Here is a 12,895-nt window from a genome sequence, read left to right on the forward strand (position 1 = left end):
GGCTGTGATCCCCAGGCAATGTCAGGCTTAGGGCATCCCCAGGGCTCTCTAGAGCTGTGATGCCCAGCCGTGGGATGGTCTGAGCCCAGGGGTTGTCTATTTTCCCCTCTGCCCCCACTCCCAAAGACACTTGTAGATGGTGCCAGGCAAGCTATAGGCAGAAAGGGGGTCTCCCAGGGCTGGGTGGTCAGACAGGACAGCCTGTGTCCGGTAGATTAAGCTCCTTGCACTTTCAGGACAGCAGCATTGCCAAAGCCCATGTGCGATCCCATCACCCATGAATCCATGGAAATTACCTTTTTGAGACACTTCATCTACCAGATACCCTGAACTGATCTTCCTCACTTGCTAAATAGCTACATGAGCTTCTGGAGATGTTAGTCTAGTACTACGTTCAGATATCAGCATTCAGCTGTTGTCCAAAACATCAGGAACGCCTGAGTTCATTGGAGGTGCGAGCTCAAGGCTGCCTTGTTAGGTGAGTCCAACACTTGCGTTGTTCTCACAGACTGTTGGTCAATGCCCTCCTCTGTGTGCAGGATGCAGAACTGTAGGACTTTGCTTCCTGCTAAATGCTCGAGCCTGGACCTGCTGTGGGAGGGTGCACCCCTGGTGTGGGTACAGCAGGAGAAATGCCCCCCCCACACACTCTTTTCTTGCTTTTCTCATCGCCCTATTGTCTCTTTTCATTATATATCCTGTTTATGTCTTTTAAAATTCACCTTCAAAGAGCCCTTAAAAAGTTCAACTACATCTAATGAACTATAACTCATAGAAGGTCATTCCCATAGCTCTGAGTCTCCTTGTTTTCCAGCCCTCCATCCCCTCTGTCCATCTCACCAAGAAATGCATGGGGAGCCAGGAAGAGAGTAAGTAGAGAGATAAAGACCCTGATGACTAGTCCTGACAGCTTGGTTTCAGTTGCCCACAGCCAGGTGTTTCAACAGAATCAACAAAAAGACACTGACGTAGAAAAGCAAGTCCAGTGAAAGCCACCAAGGTGACGGGGGACTTGAGATATGGAAAGAATCGGGTTTATTCAATCTGAAGAAGAATACGCAAAGGGATCTTATCCCAGCTTTCAACCACTTAGCAGCAGGTTATAGATGGACCTAGACTTTTCTCAGAGCGCACAGTGATTAGATGGGAGGAAAAATCACAAACAGCAACAAGGGAACATGTTGCCATGGGGTGCCAGCCTCGCAAGGGCCAGTGCTGCAATGGATAATGTGCCCTGCTAAAGAACAGGAGACTGCAGGCTGGGGTTTTTGTAGAAGTCCTCATCTGGAGTCAGATGCCCTTGCCCTTCTGGAGGGGGATTTGGATGAGAAGAAGTGGTACCCAGATGTGGAGCCACAGATGGGATGGCAACTAATCCTATCTCCTTTGTAGACATAGGACGAGGGAAGGCTGAAGCTATCCAGATACTTCCCAACACTGGTCCAGCAAGGAAAGACCACTCTGCCGTGGCTCATTTATTGCCCTTCACCAGGGCTGTAGGGTACAGAGTGGGAAGGCAAAAACAATGGCCCACGAGATGCCCATCTCACAGTGCTACCCGTGGAGGTGGGACATCTCTCCTGACCCCGGTGTGATTTGAACACACAGCCTTCTGATCTGGAGTCAGACGCGCTACCATTGCGCCACGAGGTCAAGGCTGAGAGATGCTCTGTCCAAATGTCATCCTGGACTTTATGGCCATGGCCTGTTCTTTGAGGACAGGTGACTTTTGATTCACCTGACAGAGGAGTGGGAGCATTTTTGCCAGTCGCCTTGCTAAGCCTGCAAAGAGGGCTCTAAATGAGGAACTTCGGAGGAAGAAGGCCAAAGCATGACCATCACCCAGAGCAGCCCTGCAGGGCCTCTCCCAGCAGAAACAGGCTCCTGAGCGTGGTGTCTCCAGAGGGGCAGGAGGGATGGTGGCCCACCAACTCCCTGGGGAGAGACGCCCCATTCACCCAGCAGATGCACAGCACCCACCTCAAGCCCCGTGGCAGGAGGGACCCTCATGCCTTTTGCACAGCCTGGCTGGGGTCACCTTCCCCCTAACAAGAGAGTGGAGTGTGCTTTGAGTTCAGCTGCCCCCACATACCCTGGACCCATGCTGGTCATTCCGTGCCTCTGCCCGACTCCTCCCCTGGCTTTCACCCTCCAGCAGGGTCACCGTGCTGTGGGGACGACTTGGCCGACCTCTGTTCAAGGCCTGGCTCTGTCTTCTCTACCTCCACAGCCCTTCTCTTGGGGTTCCTGGCCACCCCCTGGCCACCCCCCTGCAGAAGACATCCTCCCTGCCCAGACCGGGGCCGGGCCAGGGTCCAGCACCCCTCCGCCCCGACCTCGTGGCGCAAGGGCAGCGCGTCTGACTCCAGATCAGAAGGTTGTGTGTTCGAATCACACCGGGGTCAGCCTGGCCGCAACGCTCCGCACCCTCCCTATTGACTCTGCTTTTCTCGGGGGCTGCTCGGATGGAGGGGCACCTCGGGAACAGCTCAGAGGGGAACACGACGCCCAGACCTTTCCTTTCGCACAGCCTCTGCTGCTTGCAGGTGATGGAGCACGAGCAAAGCACATGCCAATGCAGCAAGGTCTTGGGCTCTGCTGCAGGTGGCCTCATCAGCAAGATGAAGGAGCTGAACCCTTCCTCAGGAAACTGCAACAAGATTCATAACTGCATGCTCACTCGCTCCGGGGGGACCTGGACTTTTCAAACCTCAGGCAATATTTCCCAAAAAGGGTAACATGAGGACTTCTGGAGGGGAGCCAGGGCAATTACTCAATGACAGGTCATGGCAACAGGGACAGGTTTCCGAAGAACAACATGACAAGTTTTTTCAAGAAGAGTCAGGAGCGTCTGGGGAGCTCTAATCTGCTCAGCCTCACTCACCTAAGAGCCCGCAAGAAGGCAACGGAGGAAATACTCCCCAAAGCCATGCCCAAATGAAGGAAGGCTGTGATGATGACTGCAGACAGACACCATGGATTTACCAAGGGCAGACCGCTCTTGGCCAACGTGACGGGTTTCTTCAAGGAGATGTCTTCCTCGGTGTTCAAGAGGACACCAGGGAACATCGTTCATCTGGACTTTGGTTTGACCTCTGACAGGGTCTCCCACACTGTAGCGGGACGCGGAGACGGAGCGCCTGAGCCGAATCACAAGGCAAAGCCCAGTGGCGGGACCAGGGGGCCGAGGGGGCGGCTTGCGGTCAGCGCTTGGCGGTCCGGCTGCCGTTCCTCACTGCTTGACGTCGCATTGGGTGGTGTTTGGTGTCTTGGTGCTGAGCCCAGAGGGTGTTCTGCAGAACGAAGGGGGCGAGCAGCCTGCGGGGGGCACAGGGGTGGCCAGGGGCTGGGGCCAGTGGCGCAATGGACAACGCGCCTGACTACGGATCAGGAGACTGCAGGTTCGACTCCTGCCTGGCTCGACATTTTCCTGCCCACGGCCTGGCCGTAGTACTGATGGTGACAGGGCACCTCTATTCTCCATGGTGGCCTGCCTTTGCCTGGAGTTTCTCCCTTCTTGCTGGGCTTCCTGCACAACAAAGCTTCCCTTGCATCAGGGAAAGCTCTGACTGGATACACTGGCAAAAAAATTTCACCACGAGGGTGGTAAATCACTGAAAGAGGGGCCCAGAGAGGCTGTGGACTCTTCATCTTTGGAGTTATTCAGAGTTCAAGCAGGCAAGACACTGATCTGAATGTCATAAGTTGAGCAGAAATTTGGACTAGAGACCTCCACATGTAGTTTCCAACCTGAATCACTCTATTATTCAATGGGAAGTTCCTGCTTCCATGTTCTTTTGCTGCTCCATCCCATGTTGTCAGACTCATGGGCTTGTCACCACCTCTGTGGTACCTTCACGCTGCATGTGGCTTGGAAAAGGAAGGTCAAAGTTGCCCATGTACTGGCTAGCCCAGACCAATTGGCCATCAAACAAGATCTTGCTACCCACAGCTCACCTGCTTTGCCCTCTGCCATCAAGCAGGACTAAGTGGAGGACAAAACTGGTGGCCTTGGGCTGAGCTCAACCCTCAGCTGTGCACCGCAGCTCCAGAGAGCCCTGGGCTGCTCCAAGCCCTGCGTTGGCTGGGAATTGTAGCCATACCTCCCATGGGGCAGGCAAGATGTCACCTCCAACCCACCAGAGCAGCTGAGGGGCTGCAGACCACCACCTGCCCTTGCTGCCTGGCCTCCTTGGTGGGGGGTGCTTAGCACAGGGACCACTTCTCCTGCGTGGTAGGACCAGTGGGACCAATACTGACCTCTCTCCCATAGATGAGTAGGGCAAGGCTGTCATGGATGGGGCAGGAGAGAGCTAGGTGGGGTCTTGCCACTTCTCTTTGACCACCAAAACATCCAGGGGGTACAGAAAACATGGGGGGGGGCACCAGGAGTGACCAGGGGCCGGGGCCAGTGGCGCAATGGACAACGCGCCTGACTACGGATCAGGAGACTGCAGGTTCGACTCCTGCCTGGCTCGCCCTGAAACTGTCTGGTTGTTGTGGAGGTGACAAGGGACAGCTGTCTTCATGAGATCCTTCCCTTCCAGGCTTTTGATCCAACTGTCTGGCATCAGCATCACAGGAATGTCATTTTTGCAGCACGCTACATCAAAGCTGCCACCTGCTTCAAGAGCCAGCGCTCCTCAAGTCCTCTTTGGCCTGACCTGCTGATTTCTTAGACTACCGGGCAGCAAGATTGCCCCTGAGGTCTCTGAGTGTGTGTTTTCTTCATAAGCCCTGTGCAGATCTCCTCTCTGTCTTCCTGAGCACCACTGAGTAAAAGCTGCCTGAAGTCTCACTAGTAACCGTGGGTAAGGGGTGGGTGGAAAATGGTCTGGGATATTGGCTTGAAGGGGCTGGAAGGGCAAATGGTGGTTAATTGCTCCTAGCGCTCCTCCGGGGTCAATGCTGACACTGATGCTATTGGACACCTTCATTGACATACTCAGCAACAGGATAGGATGAAACCTATCGTGTTCATGGAATTTTCACCAACGACACCAGTGGGGAGGGAAGCAGCTGACACTGGCAGACACAGCTCATTCAGAGTGACCTGGACAGGGTGAAAGAAGTTCAGCAAAGGCAAACAGCACCCTGTATCTGGGATGGGATAACCTCATGCAGCACTACAGGCTGGGGGCAACCGTCAAGAAAACAGCTGTGCAAAAAAGGGCACAGAAAGTCCTGGAAAACAACAACTTGAACAAGAGTCATCAGTATACCCTTGCACCCACGAAGGCCAACTGCGAGGATATAGCCACCAGCTCAAGAGGAGGGATTATTGCCATGGACGGATGGTGGTCAGGAGGAGAAAAGCCCTCGCAGAAGCAGCCGCCTCCAGGCTAAAAGTGTCGAGCCAGGCAGGAGTCGAACCTGCAGTCTCCTGATCCGTAGTCAGGCGCGTTGTCCATTGCGCCACTGGCCCCGGCCCCTGGCCACCCCTGTGCCCCCCGCAGGCTGCTCGCCCCCTTCGTTCTGCAGAACACCCTCTGGGCTCAGCACCAAGACACCAAACACCACCCAATGCGACGTCAAGCAGTGAGGAACGGCAGCCGGACCGCCAAGCGCTGACCGCAAGCCGCCCCCTCGGCCCCCTGGTCCCGCCACTGGGCTTTGCCTTGTGATTCGGCTCAGGCGCTCCGTCTCCGCGTCCCGCTACAGTGTGGGAGACCCTGTCAGAGGTCAAACCAAAGTCCAGATGAACGATGTTCCCTGGTGTCCTCTTGAACACCGAGGAAGACATCTCCTTGAAGAAACCCGTCACGTTGGCCAAGAGCGGTCTGCCCTTGGTAAATCCATGGTGTCTGTCTGCAGTCATCATCACAGCCTTCCTTCATTTGGGCATGGCTTTGGGGAGTATTTCCTCCGTTGCCTTCTTGCGGGCTCTTAGGTGAGTGAGGCTGAGCAGATTAGAGCTCCCCAGACGCTCCTGACTCTTCTTGAAAAAACTTGTCATGTTGTTCTTCGGAAACCTGTCCCTGTTGCCATGACCTGTCATTGAGTAATTGCCCTGGCTCCCCTCCAGAAGTCCTCATGTTACCCTTTTTGGGAAATATTGCCTGAGGTTTGAAAAGTCCAGGTCCCCCCGGAGCGGGTGAGCATGCAGTTATGAATCTTGTTGCAGTTTCCTGAGGAAGGGTTCAGCTCCTTCATCTTGCTGATGAGGCCACCTGCAGCAGAGCCCAAGACCTTGCTGCATTGGCATGTGCTTTGCTCATGCTCCATCACCTGCAAGCAGCAGAGGCTGTGCGAAAGGAAAGGTCTGGGCGTCGTGTTCCCCTCTGAGCTGTTCCCGAGGTGCCCCTCCATCCGAGCAGCCCCCGAGAAAAGCAGAGTCAATAGGGAGGGTGCGGAGCGTTGCGGCCAGGCTGACCCCGGTGTGATTCGAACACACAACCTTCTGATCTGGAGTCAGACGCGCTGCCCTTGCGCCACGAGGTCGGGGCGGAGGGGTGCCGGACCCTGGCCCGGCCCCGGTCTGGGCAGGGAGGATGTCTTCTGCAGGGGGGCGGCCAGGGGGTGGCCAGGAAGGGTGGCCAAGGACTGGCTGGAGAAAGGAGTCCACAGTGGGAGATAAAAGTGCAGAATGGGATGGGGTGTTCTGCAGGGCCAGGAGTCACCCAGGTGTACGCACCCAGAAATAGCGGTGGACGGTGTGAAGAGCAGACAGCCCATGGGCTCAGCCCAGTCGCAGATGGACACTACAGCTCCTGATGTAGGTAACCAAACCCTGGTTTAGCCGGGAATGGCAGCTGGACCTTCTGCAAGGAAGGCAAGAGATCTCACCAGTGCAGGCAAAGTTCACCCCCAGTTCTGGCTGTCCAGGCCTTTCCCCATGGTGGTCAGTACAAGGTTGTCATGGACAAAGGTGTCAGAGAGGAGACGAAACTTTCCTTCTTCCTCTCCAACTCCATGCCCATCCCAGCATGCTGGAGGAAGTCTGCTGGGTACCAGGCTGGCTGGGGCAGGGACGTAGTGGGGGCATCATATGGGCAGGGGGCTGGGGCCAGTGGTGCAATGGACAATGCACCAGAAGACTGCAGGGTTGAGTCCTGCCTGACTCGACCTAACCCTGCCCACAGCCTGGCCATGGTGGAGGTGATGGGAATCAGGTTGTCCTGGTGTCCTTCTGGAAGTGGTGGGTAACAACCTTGGGTATTGCCCTGGCTCTGGCTTATTCCCTTGCTTTGTCGTGTATTCTGCCAGCACTAAGACATTTTTCTAACAGAAATCCATCAGGCATTTTTCTCAAAACCAGCTGTTGTTACACCTTGTTCATCAATGTCCCATTTCATCTGGACATCCTGCAGGACTGGATAGAAGCAGGGTCGCTGCGCCTCCATCTCTCCCATTCCCTTTCTCTTTCAGAGCATGTTTTTTTCTGCTCAATCCATCTTTGCTTTGCTCCACCTCCATTTCATCCCGCATTGTTCCTCACTGCTCTACCTTCTGCCTAGTGTCACAAATTCTGACATCTTTGCACTCAGTTCCTGCTTGCCCCAGAGGTCATGTTAAAAATCTTAGAGGTCTGACACTGTTGCTAATACATGTCTTTCTTTTTAAAGAAAATAAACTATTTAATATAAGTGTACAAGTTTGTGATGCAAAGCAGAATTTAGTGTTGTTATTAAGAATGATCCATTTCAGAAAAATCCTTGAGAAATGAGGACAAAAACTGAGAAAATGGTTTATTAATGCAAATGAAAATTACAGCACCCAAATGAGGAATGGCATAATTGATAGTTTAACAGATTCATTTATTTTCTGCAGTGGATATAGTTATCTAGCAGTTTGCTTGAACTGCATAGCCAATGAGCTACTCGTCCACTATCTGTATGTATTGCGTACAAACATGAGATATACGATATTCATTTGGAGGGAAAGACCACTGCTGAACTTTATTAGATTTCTGTTTGTGGATAATTGTTTGGGAGCAAGTCACAGCACTCTCACCTGGGCTAGTGGTAGTATACTTTTCTACATGGAAACGTTCTTCTTTTGTGAAAAAAGGAATCTTGGCAGAAGACTCTCTGAAATCCTGCATTTTCAAGCTTTTAAAAATGAGTTTTATTTAAAAAAAAAAACAAAACCAAACTGGTATCATGTGGTTACTGCTGTCTGACTGTACAAGGCAGCATTGATTAGCAAGGCATGAAGCACTAGGGGAAGGTCTCCTGGGGTGGGATGCTGCTTTAGAAACTTGGATGTGTCTACAAGGAAGATACCTGCCTGCGTGCTAGGCAGCAGCGCTCCCATTCTTACCGCAGTTACAAAGTTTTTTAAAGTTATGTAAGTGATATAAAATCACATGAAGTTAGAAAAAAGTTAACTTTATAGTGACACACTTCTCCTGGATGTGCGCAACTCACTCCAGTCCCTAAAATTGGATGCCTGAAACCAAACCCCATCCCTGCTCCTCAAACTTATTAATAATTGTCCCGCATTCCCTCTGTGAGTTATCCCTGCTGAAGATGGAGCAGAGAGGCAGTCACCTATCTGTCCATCACCAGAAGGACCTTGCTGTCCATTCCTCCTCCAGCCTCTCTTCCCGCAAGAGGGAGCCATGAACCAGCCCATGGGCTCCACAACCCGCGAAGCCAGGCTGGAGATGCGTTTTGCTCAGTGAAGGACCCTCCATCCCTAGGCCAGGCTGAAAATTCAGCTTGTTCCCTTCCTGGGAATACAGTTCTTTCTCCACAGCCCTCACCACTCCTTTTTTTTTTTTTTTTTTTTTTTTTTTTGGCTATTCAGTACCACTGGTCTCTTTTAGACTTTCTCCCCACCAGCCCACAGTTTTGTAGAAGTGCAGCCTCAGATGTGACCACGGGGAGCTTCGCCTTCTGCCTGTGCCCCTCTGACCACCTCCCAGTGTCACCTCTCCTCGTCTATCCCACTCTGGTACTGGCTTAATTTCCAACTGCACGACATAACGGGAGAGATTCAGCTGCCTAAATTCAGGTGTCTAGTGTTGTCTCGTGGGATATGCTGCCTGGTCTCTATTTGCCCCCTCAGAAACATTGAGTATCCCACAGATCTCTGTCCCTTGCAAATATCTTGGATGTTCTACGACATCTATAGTGATATTATGTTCAGGCAACTGAATCCTGCCTGAGGGTGGGAGTCAGCTCAAAAATTTGGCCATTTAAAGTAGGTGTCTCCGCACAGGTGTGTATTCGTGTGTTAGATAGTTGATAGATTACTAGGGACATAAAATACCTTGAACAGATGCAGGAGATATTTCTGGATGCTTGGCTTTGCTGTGCTCATTTTTATTTTTAAGCAGAATATATTGATGTCTGTATGAGATCAGTTTGATAGTATATTGAAATTTTCAAACTTCTCAGCAGAACACCCCATTTTCCCCCCAATACACCTTTCCAATGCCTTACAATGTTATAAATAAGGTCAGGGTTTTCAGCTAGTTCAAGGAGCACTGCAACCCAACTGCAATCAAATTCTGCTGATTTACATTGCCATAATGCAAATCTGTATAAGTTCTTGGGGGAAGCAGATGTTTCCCATAATTTTAGTGTCCGAGGTTACTTCAGAGCTGTCCCAGGCCCATTGACTGAAAATTTCAAAATGAAAGGGGAGTCCTCCCTTCTCATGCATACTCCCTTCCTCATACTCTCAAAGGGATGGGAGTCCCAGGGAAAGATTCATGGTTTTCAGAATAGACAGATTCAGAAACAGGTCGACTTTTTGCAATTTAAAAAATAACTTTGCAGAATTAGAAAGCTGAGTTCCTGCTCCAGTCTGACAACGTACAATGTTAGGTCCTGTCTGAGAGCTGAGATACTCCCCTTGGCTTCAGTGGGAACCTGAACCAACTGAAGTTTTCTTGTCAAGGTCTTTGTTTTATCCATTTCCCTGGAGTTCCTGAAAATGGACACAAATAGCTCTCTGACCACACGGCTGCCCGGGACACTTAATGGCACCTGTAAATTTGAAATGAAAAGCTAACAAAGAAACCAGAAAGGCAGAGAACAATGCACACTGACTAAAGGCGAGGTTTATAGTGTTGATATCAAGGCCACTGGGTCAGAACAACATTAATAAATATCACGTATAGGAACAGGCTCAAGTGACGGTGGTTTCTTCTGCTCTGAAGGAGAACCTGTGCTGTCAGCTCCCGTTTCACTATGGCTGCTGGTAGCACAGTTCAAACACTGTACAGACAGATCCTTATGAAAACTGTGTCATCAATCTCACTTGTCCTCTGCTCTTTGTACACCTGCAAAACTGAGAGTGCTGCTCATGATATCTGCAAACTCTGATGCTCTGCGCCTCATGTATGACCCTGCTGTATGTCCTGTGATGCAACACTGATACCCAAGAGAAAGCAACAAGGGGTAATGGGCAACACATCTATAAAAATAGCAAATAATTTTATTTTGTTTTGTGAAAGGTGTTGTAAAGAAAAAAAAAAAATCCTTTTTGTTTGTCAAACAATCCTTGAAAAAAACAGAAAAGTGACAAAGCATTTCCTCAGGACTCCTTGGAGCAGAGAGTGGACAACAACTCATTTCTAGTTTATGGGCATCCCTAAAGCATTTGAGGTATGGTATTGGTCAAGCCTCATACCCACGGGTGCCTGAAACATCACTAGATGACTACCTCGTGGCCACAGAAATCCCCTACCCACTGTTGAAAACGGGAGCTCAGACACCTAGATTATATTGAGACACCTATGACCACGTGGCTGAAACCCACCTCTGTTTTCTGAGCCATGCCCTGCACTTTTCTTCTTTAATACAGAAGGAACAGCAGGAGACATCACAAGAGACTTGCTCCAGAAGAGCCTGATGGCTAAGGCAACCTCAAAAACTAGCAGGAGAGAGTTATGGACCGAAGTCTGCCTGAGGGCTATCCCAGAGTAGACCCAGGATCCTTTCTTAGTTAAGAAAGAATAGTTTGATGCTTGCGTGAAGTTTGCAAGGATCTGGTCCCAAAGTTGTGAGGGGATCTGCAAACTGTTTGCAGATATTGTTTACATTTATTAAATAATTCTGGAGAGAAAATAGCATGGGTGATACTTCAGTTGGAGATGCTGACTGTTCCTCAGCTGTTTTCTGGATACAAAAGACAGGCTGGAGTTTGGTTCTTTCTGCTGCTGAACAGCCTGGATAAAACTAAGGCAGCACCACTTCATGAGGGGGTTTCCAAAGACCCAACTCTTATTTCCTTTGTGTCTTACACCTGCACAGCGCAAAAAGTTTCATTTCAGTATGAACACAACTTTTCACGTTAAGTGAAGTAATTTTTTTTTCCAATGGCAATTTCATAGCAGTAACCTGGAGAAGTCCCAGTTCACTTAAGTCCAAATCAAAGCCCTTTTTGTTTTCCAGCTTGGTGCATCACTCAGAAGTTCAGCTATGCATGCAACACAGGCTGTAGGTTAGGAAAAAACCTAAACCAGCTGGGTATCTAAATCCATACACATTCAGATACAGGAAACTAGATATCCAAGCATGGAAAATTAGGGGTAGGCTTTCTCTTTACAAATAAATTTGGATTTTGTTACACAAAGGCAAGTTGTAGATGCAGCTTACATTCACTGCAACAATTCATACGGAAGACAGACTTTTCAGGGCTGTTTCATACAACACTGCTGGATAAGAGGACATTATTATTTCTTTTGTCTGACAGCTCTGTAGCTAGGATATGTGAGACCTAGCTCCAGTTCTGTTTTTCCCTGGGGTCCTTAAATCCATTAGTGCTCCTTTTCAGACTAGCATGTACTAAAGAAAACTGTTCATTTTACCTTCTTTACCCTGTTGTATGTCGTATTAAAAAAAAATCATACATCTACTGGAGTGGGGACAGTACCCTGGGTCTCCTGCTTACACGGGGAGTGGTCTAGCTGACACAGTGGTGTTTCAGAACAGGATTCCTTGCTACTAGAAGTACTTGATTTTGTATCAAACCTTTTGATTATTGCATCACAAAGCAGGACTTTACAAGCAATTCTATAACCTTCTCTTTTTTTCTTTCTTTTTTTTTTTTTTTTTTTTCCTGCAAAATAGCAACAACCAAAAGTTCACAACTGAGAAGAACGTTTAGGAATTGGCCCGGTTGCACAGACATAGAGACTAGAGCTGTTTGAGAGGCCCTGTGGCAATAAAAATATCGATGTCTGCCTGAGGCTGGCAGATATCATGCAGGAGCTATGGGGGATCTGCACCCTCATGGAGCAGCAGCCGGAGGCCAGATGGGATCCCTGAGGCATCTGTAATGACAATAGATGCTCTTAGCTCTGGACTCGGCCAGCTACGTAAAACTATCTACAGTGCAGGTTTCTGCACATGTGTTGGCTCCTGAGGTCCCACTGTAGCTAAACAGGTGATTTGAGTCCTAGAACCACTAATTAAACATCTCATTCCCATGCAGCCACATCCATTGTAGTTGCCTACATCTCGGTATCTGAGTGTGGCACGGACCACCACCACTGAGCTTCAGTCAGTTGACCACACGTGAGTGTCCAGTGCCATTTTAAATAAGTTAGACCATACACATGGCCATCCATTTGCCCCTCTAGTCGTATGCAGATTGTCTCAGAGGTCCTGTGTCTTACCAGGTAGTCCCATGAGATTCTTTGGATACCCTAGGGCAGGCACAGGAGTTAGGCCTATATATTTGGGCAACTGAACTGAGTCCATAATATCAACCAACTAATATTTTCAGAAAGAAAGTTGGTTGTTTAGGTGGTTCAAGGTTTATTTTTCAATTTGGGAAATGATGCAAAAAAAATAATTTCTTTGCATGGATGAATGGAGACTGCAAACATTGCCGTAGCACCTTGGACCCTCTGCTATACTCAAAATCAATGACAGTCTTCTGATACTCCCAGGTGCCTTCTCTCCCACCAGAACGATGGCTAATTGTCTCTGGGTGG

General features: G+C 49.8%; 6 non-coding genes across 6 annotated transcripts; 3 read left to right on the top strand and 3 right to left on the bottom strand.

The window, feature by feature from the left end:
* Window positions 1-1,581: 1,581 nt before the first annotated feature.
* On the bottom strand, window positions 1,582-1,653 carry TRNAW-CCA (transfer RNA tryptophan (anticodon CCA)). Its single transcript has one exon. It is a non-coding gene; the product is annotated as a tRNA-Trp (tRNA).
* Window positions 1,654-2,333: 680 nt separating this feature from the next.
* On the top strand, window positions 2,334-2,405 carry TRNAW-CCA (transfer RNA tryptophan (anticodon CCA)). Its single transcript has one exon. It is a non-coding gene; the product is annotated as a tRNA-Trp (tRNA).
* A 944-nt stretch (window positions 2,406-3,349) lies between these two features.
* TRNAR-ACG (transfer RNA arginine (anticodon ACG)) lies at window positions 3,350-3,422 on the top strand. Its single transcript has one exon. It is a non-coding gene; the product is annotated as a tRNA-Arg (tRNA).
* A 983-nt stretch (window positions 3,423-4,405) lies between these two features.
* TRNAR-ACG (transfer RNA arginine (anticodon ACG)) lies at window positions 4,406-4,478 on the top strand. The gene has a single exon. It is a non-coding gene; the product is annotated as a tRNA-Arg (tRNA).
* Window positions 4,479-5,352: 874 nt separating this feature from the next.
* TRNAR-ACG (transfer RNA arginine (anticodon ACG)) lies at window positions 5,353-5,425 on the bottom strand. Its single transcript has one exon. It is a non-coding gene; the product is annotated as a tRNA-Arg (tRNA).
* A 944-nt stretch (window positions 5,426-6,369) lies between these two features.
* On the bottom strand, window positions 6,370-6,441 carry TRNAW-CCA (transfer RNA tryptophan (anticodon CCA)). The gene has a single exon. It is a non-coding gene; the product is annotated as a tRNA-Trp (tRNA).
* Between the last annotated feature and the right edge of the window lie 6,454 nt (window positions 6,442-12,895).

This window comes from Accipiter gentilis, chromosome 16 (genome assembly GCF_929443795.1).
Source record: "Accipiter gentilis chromosome 16, bAccGen1.1, whole genome shotgun sequence".
Taxonomy (NCBI): domain Eukaryota; kingdom Metazoa; phylum Chordata; class Aves; order Accipitriformes; family Accipitridae; genus Astur; species Astur gentilis.